The sequence below is a fragment of the Ictidomys tridecemlineatus genome, chromosome 11, assembly GCF_052094955.1.
Source record: "Ictidomys tridecemlineatus isolate mIctTri1 chromosome 11, mIctTri1.hap1, whole genome shotgun sequence".
Lineage (NCBI taxonomy): Eukaryota > Metazoa > Chordata > Mammalia > Rodentia > Sciuridae > Ictidomys > Ictidomys tridecemlineatus.
In genome coordinates, this window is record NC_135487.1 from 46,666,625 (window position 1) to 46,683,241 (window position 16,617).

General features: G+C 38.5%; 1 long non-coding RNA gene across 6 annotated transcripts in view; it reads right to left on the minus strand.

Moving 5' to 3' along the window:
- LOC110598217 (uncharacterized) overlaps positions 1 to 16,617 on the minus strand; it is a 69,110-nt gene that overhangs the window by 45,681 nt on the left and 6,812 nt on the right. The window contains exons 2-6 of one of the 6 annotated variants that reach the window (XR_005735209.2): positions 16,029 to 16,175; positions 12,339 to 13,125; positions 11,917 to 11,999; positions 10,007 to 10,053; positions 8,699 to 8,924 (exon numbers count right to left, since the gene is read on the minus strand). This is a non-coding gene — a long non-coding RNA (uncharacterized LOC110598217). Of the gene's footprint in view, positions 1 to 8,698; positions 8,925 to 10,006; positions 10,054 to 11,916; positions 13,126 to 16,028; positions 16,176 to 16,617 lie in introns of all 6 variants that reach the window. The other 5 variants (XR_013427827.1, XR_013427826.1, XR_013427828.1 and 2 more) reach the window with 5 other exon arrangements.

Genomic DNA, 16,617 nt, shown 5'->3' on the forward strand with positions numbered 1-16,617 from the left:
ACCATATTCAAGCCTCCTACAAATAAAGATTGGGTAATTTAACTAACTTGCCTCTTCTTTTACTTTTCTTCTTCTGCTATTCAAATATCCCCCACCTTCTGAAGTGGATACTCGGTAATATTGGTTATGACATAAATTATGAAAACGTAATGCAAACATTGAGGATATACGGTAAGAGACGTTTAAACATTTTTCCTTGAGGTCTAAAAGCTTTTAGTTATGAGAACAGATGCTTTTTGCATATGTCTCAGCCCTGAACACTAGATCCTGAGAGACAGAGGTGCCCATGTGTTCTTGAACAAAGCTGTCTTTTTGTGTTTATGATATGGTTCTCCAATGCAAAGCCCAGAGCAAGAATACTCATGGCCTGGATATAACAGTGGTATAATTCACAGAACCTCAGAGTAGAACAATATTAAGAAACAAGGCACTTTGATGGGAGGATTGCATAAAGAAGAATGTAGCCAAAGGTAAAATAAGAGGGTGGAAGGTGTGTGTCTTTGCACATACAAGTATGGAGTAAGTTTTCATTTCTCCTTACTTGGGAAATGTGGGAGAGTGAGATCAGCAAGATGACCCCACCATCCCTCATCCAACCTGACTGAAAAACAACACAGGGCAAAAAAGTGTTTTTGAGAACTACAGAAATCAATTAGGGAGTTACAATATCCCAAGCAATGTCAAATCCAAGAATAATAGTACATTAAAGTTTGTATACTAGACACAAAGGAACATATACATATGGCTCCAGCTACTCAGGAGGCTGAGACAAAAAGATTACAAGCTCAAGTAAAGCCTAGGCAACATAGAAAGATGCTGTCTAAGAAAGAAGGAAGAAAAGCCATTCCATCTCAACCAGGCCAGTTCCTTCCCCAAGCCAGCACATCTTTGTGGGGGAAAGCCCAACTTGCAGCTTCTTTCTTGGGAGATAAGAGTAGAATATATATGTCCAGAGTCCTGTCTTTTGAGGGCCTACCTGAGAAGGGGAGTTCTATCTCATCTAATACAGAGTACTCTTAGGGAATCGGTCTACTGTGGATGTCTAGGGGCTGCTGAGATCAAAAGTCAGTTCAGCAGCTTTCAGCAGTGCCAGAGAATTTGTAATAGCACAGGCAGAAACCAGCACAGTCTGTCTTAATTTGGAGTAAACGCCCAGTGGATCTGAGGAGGGCAAGAGATGAGTGGAACGTGTCAAACATCCCAGCTGTTCAGAGAGCTTCCAGAGGGACTGGTTTTCTGGCTTACCTGATTCGGAGCACTGATGAGAAACTGACACACCCAGGGCCACAGGAAACAAAAGACAGCTTAATTATTAATGGTAGCACTATAGAATTTGTAACACTGAAAAATGACACTAGAGGGAGTAAGAGGCTACAAACTCTGAAAAGGAAACCATCAAACTGCTTTAATTGGGAGATGCCATATATAAGCCCAGAGAAGAAGCATCCCAAAAAAAAAAGTGTTTGAGAGGGCCCAGAATCTTTAACTAAGATAATTGGTGAAAATCTTTTGCTGGACAAAGCCAGTGTGAGAAGAACAAGAGAAATGGCTATTTTTCTAATGCACAACTCCAAACACAAAGTTGCAAGGCACATAAAGAAATGGGAAAACATGGCTCAATTATAGGAACAAAAGAAATACCCAGCAGCTGACCATAAAGAAATGGATATATATAATTTGCTGACAAGGAATTCAAAATAATTGTGATAAAGTTCTTCAATCAGCTCAGGAAAATAATAAACCAACAGAATGAGAATATCAAGAAAGTGGTAGAAAAGTTTTTAAACATCCACAGAAATCTTAGAGCTAAAGAACACAATAATAGTACTAGAGATTCACTAGAAGTGTTTCAATAGTAGACTCGATCAACCAAAAAGAATCAGTGAACTCAAAGATAGCTCAGATGGGCAGCAATAAAAATGAATAAAGTTGAGCTCAGTGGTGCATGCCTGTAATCCCAGTGGCTCAGAGGCTGAGAGAAGAAGATCACAAGTTCAAGGCAACCCTCAGCAACTTAATGAGGCCCTAAAAAACTTAGTGAGAGCCTATCTCAAAATAAAAAGAAATGGGAATGTATCATAGTGGTAAAATGCCCCTGGGTTAAATCCTCAGCACAAAATGGAAAACAGTGAGAAAAGCCTAAGAAATCCCATCAAGGAGACTAATATAAGTATTTGCGTGAGTTCAAGAAAGAGAAGAGAAAGAAAGAGGAAAGAAAGGTTGTCTAAAGAAATGATGGCCTAAACTTCCAAATCTCTGGAAGAAAATAGATATCCGGATTCAGAAAACCCAAAGGATCATGACTGAAATGAATATAAAGACATACACACTGAAGGAAATTGTAATCAAGCTGTCAAAGTCAAAGGCAAAAGAATTTTGAAAGCAGCCAGAGAGAAGTGACTTATCACATACAAGGGAGAACTCCTAAGACTATCAGTGGATTTCTCAGCAGAAATCTTGAGGGCCAGATGGACATGGGATGATATATTCAAAGTGCTGAAGTAACAAAACTGCCAACCAAGAATACTACATCTGGAAAAAGTCTCCTTCATTCTATTTACTTTTAATAATAAAAGTGCTTTTCCAGATATACAAAAACTGAGGAGTTCATCACCAGTATACTTGTTTTATAAGAAATGCTAAAAAGGGTTCTTCAGGTTGAAATTAAACCATGCTAGACAGTAACATGGAAGTACATGAAAGTATAAAGCCCAAGGGGTAAGTATAAAGCCCAAGAATAAAAGTATATAGACAAATATGGAATACTACAGTGCTGTAATGGTGGTGCATGAATCACTTTTACTTATGGCATTAGAGCTAAAAGACAAAAGTAAAATAATTATAACTCTAAAGATACACTAATGGATATACACAATATGAAAACATTATTTGTGATATTAATAACAAGATATAGGGTGAAAGTAAAAAGTAGAATTATTGTAAAAAGTAGAATTAGTATAAAGTAGAAAACTATTGGTTTTCAATCTAATTATTGAAAATAAGTTATTCTCAGCTTGTAATCAGTTGTTATGAATATAAGATGTTTTATGTAAGAGCCATGGTAACCAAAAGAAAATACCGACAGAAAATAGACAAAGGAAAATTAGAAAGGAATAAAAACAGTCGCTACAAAAGAAATCATAAATATAAAGAGTAAGAGAAGGGGTGTTCCAAACAGCTGTAAGACAGATAGAAGATAATGAATAAAATGATAATCAAAAGTGTTTATCCATACTGCTTTTCATATTGGCTGCAATATAGAGATTTCTTGGAAAATTGGGAATGGAACCACCATTTGACCCAGCTATCCCTCTCCTTGGTCTAAACCCAAAGGACTTAAAAACAGCATACTACAAGGACACAGTCACATCAATGTTTATAGCAGCACAATTCACAATAACTAAATTGTGGAACCAATCTAGATGCACTTCAATAGATGAACAGATTTTTAAAATGTGGCGTATATACATAATGGAATATTACTCAGCAATAAAAGAGAATAAAATCATGGCATTTGCAGGTAAATGGATGAATATAATGCTAAGTGAAGTTAGTCAATCCCAAAAACCAAATACCAAATGTTTTCTCTGATATAAGGAGGTTGATTCATAGTGGGGTGGGGAGAGGGAGCATGGGAGAAATAAACAAACTCTAGATAGGGCAGAGGAGTTAGAAGGGAAGGGAGAGGGCATGGGGTTAGAAATGAAGGTGGAATGTGATGGAAATTATTATTCAAAGTACAGGTATGAAGACACAAATTGGTGTGAATATACTTTTTATACAACCAGAGATATGAAAAATTGTGCTTTATATGTGTAATAAGAATTGTAATGCATTCTGCTTTCATATATAAATTAAATAATTAATTTTAAAAGTATTTCTCTATCAGTAATTATTTAAAGTGCAAATGGATTCAATCCCCAATCACAAAACACAGAATGACTGAAGAGATTTTAAAAATTAAGTTACGACTATATGTTATCTATAAGAGACTCACTGTAGATTTAAAAACACACATAGCCTGAGAGTAAAATATGGGGAAAATATTTCTTGCAAATGTTAACCAAAAGAGAGCAGGGGTAGCTAAACTCACATCAGAAAAAATGCACATTAAATTGCCAAAAATTGACACAAAGAGATGAAGAACAATATTACATAATAAGTAAAGGGGTCAATTTACCAGGAATACATACCAATTATAAATATGTAATTTACACACTTAACACATCAGGGTACACAAATGTCTGAAACAAACATTGAAAGAAATGAATGTATAAATATAAAGTATCATATTAATCATAGGAGTTTACAAATACTCCATTTTCAAAAATTGGTAGAACATCCATAAAAAAGTAATAAAAATAGTAGAGCAACACTATAGACCAGAAAATCTAAATAGACATATAAAAACTTTTCCACCCAACAGCAGCACCACTCACACATTCCCAGATATACATGGAACTTTACATGTTAGGGCACAAAACAAGTCTTAACTAATTCAAGGTTGAAATCATATACCAAGTGTCTTTTCAAACCACAATGAAATGAAACTAAAACTCAATATTAGAAGGAAATTCTCAAATATGTGGAATTAAACAACACAATTTTATACAACTAGTGGGCCAAAGAGTAAATCAAAAGGTAAATTAGCAAATATCTTAAGACCAATGAAAACAAAAACACAACATACAAAAGTTTATATGACTCAGCAAATAGATTCTAAGAAGAAATGTCATAGTAAATGCTCATATTTAAAAAAAGAAGAAGAAGAAAAGAAAAAAGAAAGAAAGAGCTCAAATAAATAATCCAACTTTCTATGTTGAGGAACTAAAAATAAGAGTAAACTAAGTATACAGCGGAATAAATGATAAAGATTAAAGCAGAAATAAATAAAATATACAACAAGAAAATAATAGAAACAATTATTGAAACAATTTTTTCATTGCATATATATGTTGTGTAATTTTTATTGTTGGTAAGAATCATTTTTTGAAAAGATCACCAAAAATAACAAAATTTTAGCTCATGCTATGGTTTAGTTCTGAATTTTACTCCCAAAGCTCTGTGTTGAAGTCTTGGTCCCCAGAACAGCAATGTTCAGAGATGGGGCTCTTAGGAAATAATTGAGTCCTGAGAGCTCAGAACTCATCAGTGGATTAATCCACTAATGGATTGATAATTTGATGGCATTTTTGGAAGGTGGTGGATACTGTAAGAGGTAGGTCCCAGTTGGAAGAAGTAGGTCACTAAGGGCATGCTGCAGAGGTGTATCTTGTCCCTGATCTTACTCTTTCCCCACTCAACACACACAAACACACACACACACACACACACACACCTTTCTCTCTCTCTCTCTCTCTCTCTCTCTCTCTCTCTCTCTCTCTCTCTCTCTCTCTCTCTCTCTCTCTCTCTCTCTCTCTTTACCTCTCCTTTCTGCCATGATATCCTGCCTGACCTTGGGCCCTGAGGAATGGAGCCAGCCATCTATGGACTGAGATCGCTAAAACCATGAGCCTCAAAATAAACTTTTACTCCTCCAATTGTTATTGTCAGTTCTTTTAGTTACAGTGGTGCAAAAGCTGACTAAAACATGTGATCATCTCAATAGATGCAGAAAAATCAATTGACAAGATTTAACACCCACTTATAATAAAACACTATAAAAAAACGATGAATAAAAGGAAATTATGTCACTCCAATAAAGGCCATATATGGCAAGCCCCTAGCTGACATCATGGTCAACGATAAAAAAATGAAAATTTTTCCTTGAAGTTCAAGAGGAAGGCAAAGACACATACTCTCAGAACTTCTATTCAACACAATACTGAAGTCCTAGCCAGAGCAATTAGTCAAGTAAAGGAAATCAGAGGCATCCAAATTAGAAAAGAAGTAACATTATCTCTATTCATAGACAACATAATCTTATATATTAAACACCATGGAGTCCACATACGTACAAATAGCTGTTAGAACTAATAACTTTAGCAAATTTTCAAGATAGAGAATCAACATTTAAAAATTGGTTTCTTTTAGCATAAGAACAGAAATGTGCTATTGAAACAGAACAGAAAGCGCGGGGCGGGGGGGTGGGGAAATATTCAGACATACATGACCAAATAATCTTCTACAAAAGTGCTGAGAGTACACAATGGTAAAAGAATGGTCTCTTTAATAATTGGTACTGGGAAAACTGGATATTCATACATGAAAAGAATGAAAGAGGATCCTTATTTTACACTATACACAAAAATCAATTTAAGTTACCTTAAAGACTTAAATGTAAGACCTGAAACTATAAAATTCCTGAGAGAAAATATAAGGGGAAGTCTCCATATCATTGATCTTGGGAATGTTTTCTTGACTATAATACCAATGGAACAGGAACTAAAAGCAAAAATAAACATGTAGTGCTACATTGAACCATAAAGTTTCTACACAGCAAATGAAGCAATTAACAGATAAAGCCAATCTAGCAAATGGGAGGAAATATTTGAAAATTATATATCTGATAAAAGTTGAGTATTCAAAATGTATAAGGAAATCCTACAACTCAACAATAAAAAAAAATAAATATCCTGGTTGAAAAATAAGCTAAGTATTTAAACCGATGGGTCTCCAAAGAAGATACCCAAGTAACCAACAGGTAGATGAAAAAAATAGTCAACAACATTGATCATCAGGGAAATGTAAATCCAACCACATTGTAGATATCACCTCACATTGGAAAATAACAAGTGCTAGCAAGGAGATGAAGAAATTGCAGGTAGAAATATAAAATGGTGTATGTAGCAGTCGTGGAAAACAGCATCGAGGTTCCTCAAAAGCTTGAAAATAGACCTATCATAAGATCCAACTATCTTACTTCAAGGTATTTATCCAAAATAATTGAAATTAGGATCTCCAAGAAATATCTACACTCCTCTGTTAATTGCATCATTATTCACAAGGATCAAGAGCTGGAAACAACCTAAATTTCCATTGGTGAGTGAGTGAGTCAAGATTATATGGGATCTCCACCTTGTGGAATATTATTCAGCAATTTTTAAAAAGATGAGCCATGAGGGCCTTATGGCAAGTAAAAAAAAAATCACAGAAGAACGATTACTGCATAATTCTACTTACATATGATAGTCAAACTCTGAAAAGCAACAGGTAGACTGGTGGTTGCTAGGGACTAGAGGAGAAAGAAATGGGCAGCTGCTAACTGCAGGATGTGGAGTTTCAGTCACACAAAATGAAAAAGTCCTAGAGCTCTACCATATAATGATGGTTTGAAATACTGTACCATGAACTTAAAATGTTATAAGGTCAGTATCATATTTTTCAATATCACAATAAAAAATAAACTTACAAAATTTTAGAGGGATACTAATATCAACTCCCCTTTAGAAGCACATGGTGAGTTAGTGGCATGGCCCTGGCTAGCATCCACGTGTCCTGGTTCCCAGCTTGGTATTCATCACAACTCATAAAGCACCTTTTGCCCAACTTGAGAAATACCCAGCTAATCACAACAGGCAGCACAGATAAAGATACAGGTGATGGGAGGTGGAGGGAGGGGAAATGAAGACTATCACCAGTTGACACACACTTCCAAGTTCAAGAGTGTTTTAGTGTCTATTTGTTTCCATTACAGAAATAATATCCATTTGTTAAAGGAACTATTGAAATTGAAATTACATAGAAACAGAAAAAGAAGAAAAATGTATACTCCTATCCATTACATACACAACCATTAATACTTGACTGTGTTTTCTTTTTGTCTTTTAATGAGTAGGTTGTTGGGTTTTCACTGAACCGTGTTAATTCTTAATGTCCAATTTTGTATCATGCTTTTTTCACAGTATTACAGCATAAGCATTTCCTATCTGTAGACAGCATTTTCTTTCATGGCTACATAATGTGCTTTGATATCATTGTGCCACACAATACAATATTTCCAATTCTTTTCCCCACTTTAAATGGCTTTAAATGAACATATATCTATTTATACAATATTTCATAGTAGCAGAGGTGGAATTATGAAATTAAATAACCTAGAGATGTTGAAGACTTTGACACATAGTATCAATTCACTGTACTATTTTATTAATGTGCAATTACAAAAAATTCTGGAGGTAGAAATAGAGATAAAATCAGAGGTCAGCCAATTCCAAAAGCCCCAAATGTGGAATGTTTTCTCTGATATAAGGATATTGATTAATAATGGGGTTTGGGTGGGGAGAGCATGGGAGGATTAGATGAACTCTAGATAGGACAAAGGACTGGAAGGGGAAAGGGAAGGGTATGGAGGTAGAAAAAACTGTGGAATGAGATAATAATGGTAATATTAATATTAATTACCCTAAGTACATGAATAAAGACACAAATGGTATGACTATGCTTTGTGTACAATCAGAGATATGAAAATTGTGTTCTACATGTGTAATATGAATTGTAATGCATTCTGCTGTCATATATAACAAAATAGAATACAAAATAAATTTTAAATTTTTTTTAAAAAAAATAGAAGTAAAAATAACAATAATGTTTGCCATTATTTCCTGGAGACCTTAGAGGCAGACAGCTACTGAATATTCTGATACATTTACATCTTTTTAATATTTACAAAATATACATGTATATATTAGGGTTCTCTAAAGGAATAGAATCAATAGGAGGTATAATTATAAAAAGGATATTTATTAGGTTGGCTTACGTGACCAGAAGCTGGATAGCCCACAATGGCAGTCTGCAGACTGGAGAGCTGGAGGAACCAGTAGCTGCACAGTCCAAGAGGCTGAAGCCCCAGAACAAGAGGGATCAATGGTACAACTCTAGTCCGAGACCAGAGACTTCTGGGGAATCTCTGGCAGAGTCCACTTTGGAAGAGTGAAGAAGCAAGAGTCTGATATCCTCAGATGATCACAGCAGCGATCAAGAACCTGTTCAAGAAGAATCGTTGCTTCCTTGTTGTTCCAACTTTTATTCCATCCAAGCCATGGACAGTGCTGCCCATACTTAGGGAGAGTCTTCATTTCAGTTATCCCACATGCCAATCATTCCTAGACACACCCTCATCCATACACCCATAAGCCTCTTAATCCTTGGCATCTCTTAATCCAATCAAGTTGAAAATTTCAAATTAACCATTACAATGTAATTACCAAATTAAGACCATCATATATGCATATGTAATAGTTTGGTTGTTGGTGGAATCATTTGTGAGCACATTCTTGAAAACCAAACAGATCTGATCAATCACAACATGCTGTCCCAGGAATACAGACCAACATCCTCCATCTGTACACACCCAGTGCATCTCACTAATACCCCAAACACAAATAATGGATGACACACGAGACCACCTTTATAGGACAATGCTCAAGAAGGTATCTTAGTTGTACATGTCATGGGAGCGGCTCCTCTGAGAAATTCACTCAGGGAGTTGCAACAGCATTTTCCTGTTTGATACCAGTGTAGAGCTTGTTTCAGACTAATATTCCAATATGCCAACTACCCAGGATCAGTGTGAACTCTGCATTGAGGATTTCTGGTTCTCCTCAGATATGTGCAAAAATAGAGTCATTGAAACAAAAACTTTGACATCAGACTGTCCCAGCTCAAGTCATGCTCTATCTCCTACTAGCTGATGTGGGTTAAATTACATAACCTCTCTGAGCCTCTGTACTGAATGACAATAGTAGCTACCTCTTAGGTTTGAAGTGATGATCAAGTGAGACAATTCCTGCAAACTACCCAGCATTGTGTCACTGCAGGCAATCAATCAAGTTCAGCTATAATCATTATTTTGAGGAGCTCTGGAAACAGCTTTCTACTCTCACTTTCACAAATATAATTTTCTTTTTACCTATTCATCTATTAACAGAAATTCCCAAAGCAGACATTATGACAATGATTACAGAAGTTCAAAATGGTATCATATTTATATTATCACTTATTAATCACACAAAGCAGTGAAATTATCATTAACTATTTTGATTAATAAATTTATGTCAGGACTTACTATTCCCAGGAGCTTTATATGAAATATCCTCTTCCATCTTCACAAGCCTGCAAAATACTGTTATTATCATTTGCAAATAAGGAAATCAACACAGTATAAGAAATTCTCCAAAGGTCACACAGCTCAAAGCCAATGAACCAGAGTTGCAATCCAGGCTTGTTGCACTCCATGCCCTGAGCTCTGTGTTCTAGGCCATGGGTCATAAAACCTTCTTCTATAAAGTGCTAGATTGTAAGCATTTCAGGCTCCTGAAGCCATAGGGTTCCCATCATACTTGTTTCTCTGCCGCCGTAGCACAGAAGCAGTTGTAGAGCACAACTATGTCACCTAAACTCCATTATGAAACCCTGAAATCTGAATTTCATATAATAGTTAAGTCTCACAATATATTATTCTTCTTTTCATTTTTTACTAACCATTTGGAAAGGTGAAAACCACTCTTAGCCCATGGGCCATGCAGAAATAAAATGGCGGACCATACATCCATTCCCAGAGAGAAAAAATGGTGAGGAACTGTGAGGCTCTCCAGCCTCATGAAGCAGTGTTCACGAGAACCAAGCTACCAGGCTCCCTTCAGGTCATTTCCATGCTCCTCTTTTGGCCTGCAACATTCTGACAATCATTCCCCTCCCAATACCTGCCCTAACCCTTGTCATCCTTCAAGCCAAACCTCCCTATTACTTTTAGCAGAAAATGCATAACCCACCAGTAACAACATCTCTCTGCTAAGTTTGAAGGCCTTTTCTGTTCTCCCTTAATGCCCCATATTTTCCCAACACAGGGACTACACACTGAATTGGAGTGGCTTGGTTATCTGCTCCAAGGACAAGAGCCTTGAAGTCCTGATTATAATTGCACAGCTTAGTAATTAGTACAGTGTACAGAATATAAGAGGAACTCAATAAAAATGGGAAGGAAGAATAAAAGGGAGGAATGGAAGTAGGAAAGTAGAGAGAGAGAGACAAATCAAAGTTAACTGAAAGTATGTGCTCTGAATGGGATGTGGAGAGGCAGAGAGAGTCAAGGGAGAAGCTCACACCTGGCCAATAGGACAGAAATGAAAGGAAAATCACCCAAAATGGATATGGAAACCCTGTTCCTCATGAGGGGCAGTCTGTGATCCCCTGCAAAACTGATTGTGCAATGTGTAGGTCAGGGAAGAACAAACAGAAACAAATTTCCATCAAGGTTCAGGAAAAATGATTGTCTAGAGGATCTGGGTGCCCGTACGATTCACAGCCATTCATATCATGTGCACTACCAGTGAAATGCAAAATGGACTTCAGCTCAAATCTTCAGATGGCTTCTTTCTTCAATGTTATAGAAAGATAAAAGAATTTAATGGAGGACACAAATAAAAAGAAACTGAAGAGCTGGGGAGCAGAGGAGGAGGGAGGATACGCTAAAGCCTTCTTCCAACTCCTTACCAAACACTTTCCCTTTTAAGCAATCATTGGGGGGTTGGTAAATGAATGGAATTGGAGAATATTATGCTAAACAAAATAAGCCAGTCCCAAAGAACCAAAGGCCAAATGTTTTCTCTGATATATGGATGCTGATTTACAATAAGCAGGGGTGGACATGGGGAGGGGAGATACAGTGGTATTTTGGAATAAAGAGAAGGTGGTAAAAGGAGGGGAGGGGGCATAAGGATAGGAATGATAGTAGAATAAATTGGAAATGATTACCCTATGTGCACATATGATTACATGGCCTATGCAAATCTACATCATGCACAACCAGATGAATGAGAAGTTATACTCCTTTTATGTATGATGTGTCAAAATGCATTCTACTGTCATGTACAACTAATTAGAACAAATGAAAAATTTTTAAAAAAAGAAACCATGAGGACTTGAATTTACCCTCCAAAGTATATCTTTGAAGTAAAGAATTTAATCATGGCCTACCATGAATGCTTCAGAGTTGGGGGTTTCTTTTGTGTGTGTGTGTTTTTCCTTGACCAAGTGCTCTATGGTAGAGATGAAAACATCTGGAGTATAAGAGACAACAATTTTCACTCCCCTGCTGACTTTCCTGCCCACCCCTCCCCCCATCCACTCCTGTTCTCCACAAATGCAATGTCCCAGGAATGTGCCAGCACATGCTTCCACCAAGACTCTTTAGAGGCTCAGAGACTTGACTGCCTGTGTCTAGACCCACTCCAAATGCACCTTCCATTCATTCACTGAACTTCTGTATTTGCCATAAAAAGCGCCTGTCACTGGGCAACTTGAGGAGCCAGGAAATGCCCAGCATTGTCCTCAATGCCTTGTCTACCTTTTTCTGCTCCCTGGTGTTTCTGAAGAAGGAGGGATACTCCCAGACTTACCAGATAGATTTTGTCAAAATGGAGAGTGGAACCTGGTCTCTGCCATTCAGAAACGTGTAGAGCCGTGGACTATGTATCCCAGGGTTAAGGAACTTGTTGACTCCTCTGGATGTGAGTGGGTCCTGGGCATCCAAATGCTCTCCCAGCTACTGGGACTCCTCTGGGTTTGGTCTCTGTTTGTTGCCTAGTGTGGTCTTTTACTTTTCCCTGAGACAGCTCTTATTCAGTGGCTGCTTAGTCACTGCAGAATACCATGTCCTGGCATCCTTCCCCCAATTCAGGATAATTCTGCAAGGGCACTCAGCTTCCAGTTCCCTGTGGATTCACTGGGCCTGGGTTAGGACTGAACTGATTAACTCCTCCCCTGCCTAGGCCTTCCTGCATTTCCCTATAGATGTGGATCCAGCCACCCCAATAAACTTGCATGCCTCCATAAGCCTCACACAAGTCCCAAACTTTGCTTTCAGGAAATCTATGTGGGACACTGCTTTTCTATCTACTCAATAAAGGAGCTCTGCAGATAACCTCCAGTAATGTCCATAAACACGAGTAAGGACATTGATGACACTGCCAGGCATATAAGACCAGTAGAAGCAGCAGCATTGGCAGGAGCTCATGTGCATCTGAATGCAGTTCAGAACACAGTTCTTCAAACACTATGAAACCACCAGTGCAGAGTCCAACAGAGTCACTGACAACTACCACCTCTGGATCGGAGCCCTGTACCTGACATGAACTTGCTCGATGACTCCAAGTAATTGCTTCCGCTGGGCCTCATTTTCTTAACCTGCAAAATAAGAGACTTGGTCTTTCTTCTCCCCCCTCCTCACTTGAAATGAATGGTATGTATGTGGTCTCTGCTTTGAGAAAACAAGTCCATTTTTGCAAAAATCATTCTCTCATTCACCATGAACCCAAAGCTTGATTAGGCACCTCATTCATTATTCCTGACTCTATGCAGCGCCCTCAACTGGCCTTGTCCTCGAGACACCTGAGGCTACTGACACATGCAGGGAGTCACAGCCTAGGCAGCCTTCCTAGATTCAGTGTGCCTCTCCTCCACAAAAGAGAAACCTGTCTTGATTTATAAGTCAGCAAGTATTTGGGGGGAAAAAACTAGAAGAAACCACCATACATGGAGAACTGCCAGGTGTCTGTGAGGGACCTTTGTCCTTTTACATGTTAGGTTATAGTTCTTTGGACTCTCATAACCATCCCTCACCATCCCCGTACTGCAGAGAAGCCTACAGAGGACCTGTGACAACACAGAGTCGGACAACACATCCTTGGAAGTACCCAGAGTACCCTACTCTGGCCTGTCACTCTGTCACATATGTATTTGCTCCTGCATCCATTTCCTCAGTGAGAGCTGCAGAGGTCCTGGAAAGTGGACCTCATGTCTTTTTTCTCTGAGCACCTAATAGTGATCACCTATTACTAATACATGCTTGGAATATAATTAATCAAGGTGTTCTCTTGTCATTTTTATCACATTGTTTCACAATCAGCCTTGCTTCTTCACCTACAAATTTTTTCTAAAAATGATCAGTCTTGAAACAGGCAGAAGATCAACACCAAATAAAAAAAGATATAGTTGAACACCGCCCCTCCCCAACTTATACAACAGCCCCAGCCACATGCCTCCACTCTGGCCACATCTATGAGACTGGTTCTCCTGGGCCAGCAGAGCGCAAGGGCTCCCATTGATTATTCCTAAAAATCCATGATCATTTTGAAAGTGGTTCATTTATTTAAAGGCAGTTTAAATACCTCCTTCTTATCATTTTTAACCAGGGTCACAAAAGGCATCCTAAAGATAGTTGATCATTCAATTAGACTAAATGAGGCCAAAGTATATGCTGCTGCCTCAGAGGTGATCATGCTTAATAAAACATGCTTTATAAACCCCATAAAGGCTGTAACTCACTTTACAATCAGCCTTCCCCACAACTTTAACAAAAGATGTCTGAATGTTGTGTGTGTGTGTGTGTGATGTGTGTGTGTTTTGTGAGTGCATGTGTGTTTTAAAGTCCTGTTCCATAAGGATTATAGCTCCCCTGCTGTTTGGAAAAGATCATTTCACTTGTAACACTAATAACTTGAGCAGGGGAGAAGCTGGCCTGGTGAATGGAATGCACTCCGCTGCACATCTTGGCTCAGCTAGAAATCGGAAACAGATGGTCCTTGCGGCTGGTTTCCCACTCGAGCCCGCTCACTGCCAGCCTGTGGTCTTCAGTGGGCTGCTGCTGGCAGTCTGTGACTTGAACATAGTAGGACAGTGGCAAAAGAAATCAAATCTTTTCCAATGAGCAGCAAGTTATAATGAAATTTGACAGATCTGACATTCTATACCTAACATCTAGTTAGAATATATTAACCTTTTCGTTTTCTTAAGCGCCTTGCATAGAAGTTGTGAATATACTTATTAGAGGGTTGTGCTGTGTGTGTTTTCTTTTTTTTTTTCTTCTTTTTTAACGAGGGGCAGAGGGTTTAGTCCAATCTCGGGTGGCAGCCAGCTAACAGAAAATAGAGAGAGAGAGAGTCAAAGAATTTTCAAATGGAAGCGAGGCACAAGAACCACTACCAAGAAGAAAACTCATTCTGTGCAGGATATGGCAGGTGAGTTTCTCCTGAAAACATTATCAATATTTCTCTCAAGAAAAAAAAATATACACAATCAAGAATCTGAGCAATCTCTGGGCATCTCCTTAAAATGGATGTGGCTGTCTGGACCCCCCTGGCATTCGACAATTTCACCCTGTTCAGCTTCATGTAATTCACTTCTGCCATAGGGTGAGGAAAGTGTGCCAGGTGACTTGGTGCACCTGTTTATTTAAGTCACCACAGTCTCACCTGGTGATGATGTGTACCTGTCCAGAGGACTAGATTTTTTTCATCAAAAAAGAATAAATATTCCACCAAAGAGCTTGGCACTTGGGGGCTTCCTATGATTCTTCCTCTCACGCCAGGGCTGACTCGTGAGTCAGTTAGTAGGGTTAGATAGTGATGTCGTGAACACCATTAGGATTTTCCACCTGACTACAGTTAGAGGAAAGATCTAGGTGTTAACAGTAGATAATCCCTATCCAGTACAGGCTTTTTTTTTTTAATCTCAGGTACTCATTACCCTAAACTCCTCTATAGCCTCAGCAATAGGGTACATTTCTAATTTCGTCACTTCTAACATTCTGATTATTCAAAGCTGTTGAGCCCAACATTGAACTGTACAAAAGAAACACAAAATATCTTCTGAGAGCTAGCTGTAGCTGGTTGGGAGACGAGGAAAGGCATGGGATTTTTCTTCTTTTTTTTTATCAAGCAGATGCAGGGCTGAATCTATGCTCTTCTTGGTTGGTGCGGATCTTTAGGCTCCTGCCCTTTGGACCCTGACCTGCCAATTGAAAATAATAATCGCCACCTCCTGGGGACGTTGTAGAAGTTGCGTGGCACATCATACCTTGAATCACCTTTAAAGAAGGTGCATAGCAGGCGCTCAATCCTGTGATTGCCCTCCTTTCTTGATTTAGCAGACAATGCCAGAGAAGTGAAGCTCTGGATTCATGTTTCCTAGGCATGGGCTTCCTTCCACCTCTAACTCTGGAACCCTAAACAAGTCACTTCACCTCCTGGAGTCTGTTTTCCTGTTTGTAAAATGAGGCTAATAATAGATCCTACCTCATAGGAACCTACCTGGAAAAAATTACATAAAGCTCTTGGAACGGTGCCTGCCCAAGAGGAAGCACTCAATCAATGAACATCAGCTGTTAACTGTATGCTGCATTCAAAATCAAGTTGCTCTTCTAGAGTTTCACATTTTCATGGGTCCTGGAAACAAAACTTAAAAAGGAGGGAAAAAAATTTAATTGCCTGCACTGCAAAAATTGCTATTTAATGGATGAATGAATAAAAGACATATGTTCATCAAAAACAGGTAGTGATACAGCCAGTCTCTATAAAGCACCAGTGGATGATACAGATAAGGAGGCAGTAGGAAGTCAAAGGAGCCCGAGGTCCCTGTGGACTGGGGGCATTAAGTTGGGAAGGTAGATGACATACTAGAAGGGCAACAGCTTGAGCCAGCATTAAAGAAAAGTCTGGGCACGTATAAGAAGAACGCAATTGAATTCACCTTGACTAAATGTCCTGTGCCTGTTTACTAGCTTTTGCAAACCACTGAGGGAGCCCCCTACTATTTCCCCAGCACTTGAATCTTATAGTTAATCAGATGAGTAAGACATGGCCCCTGCCCTCAAGAATCTCAAGGGCCAGAAGGGAAGAC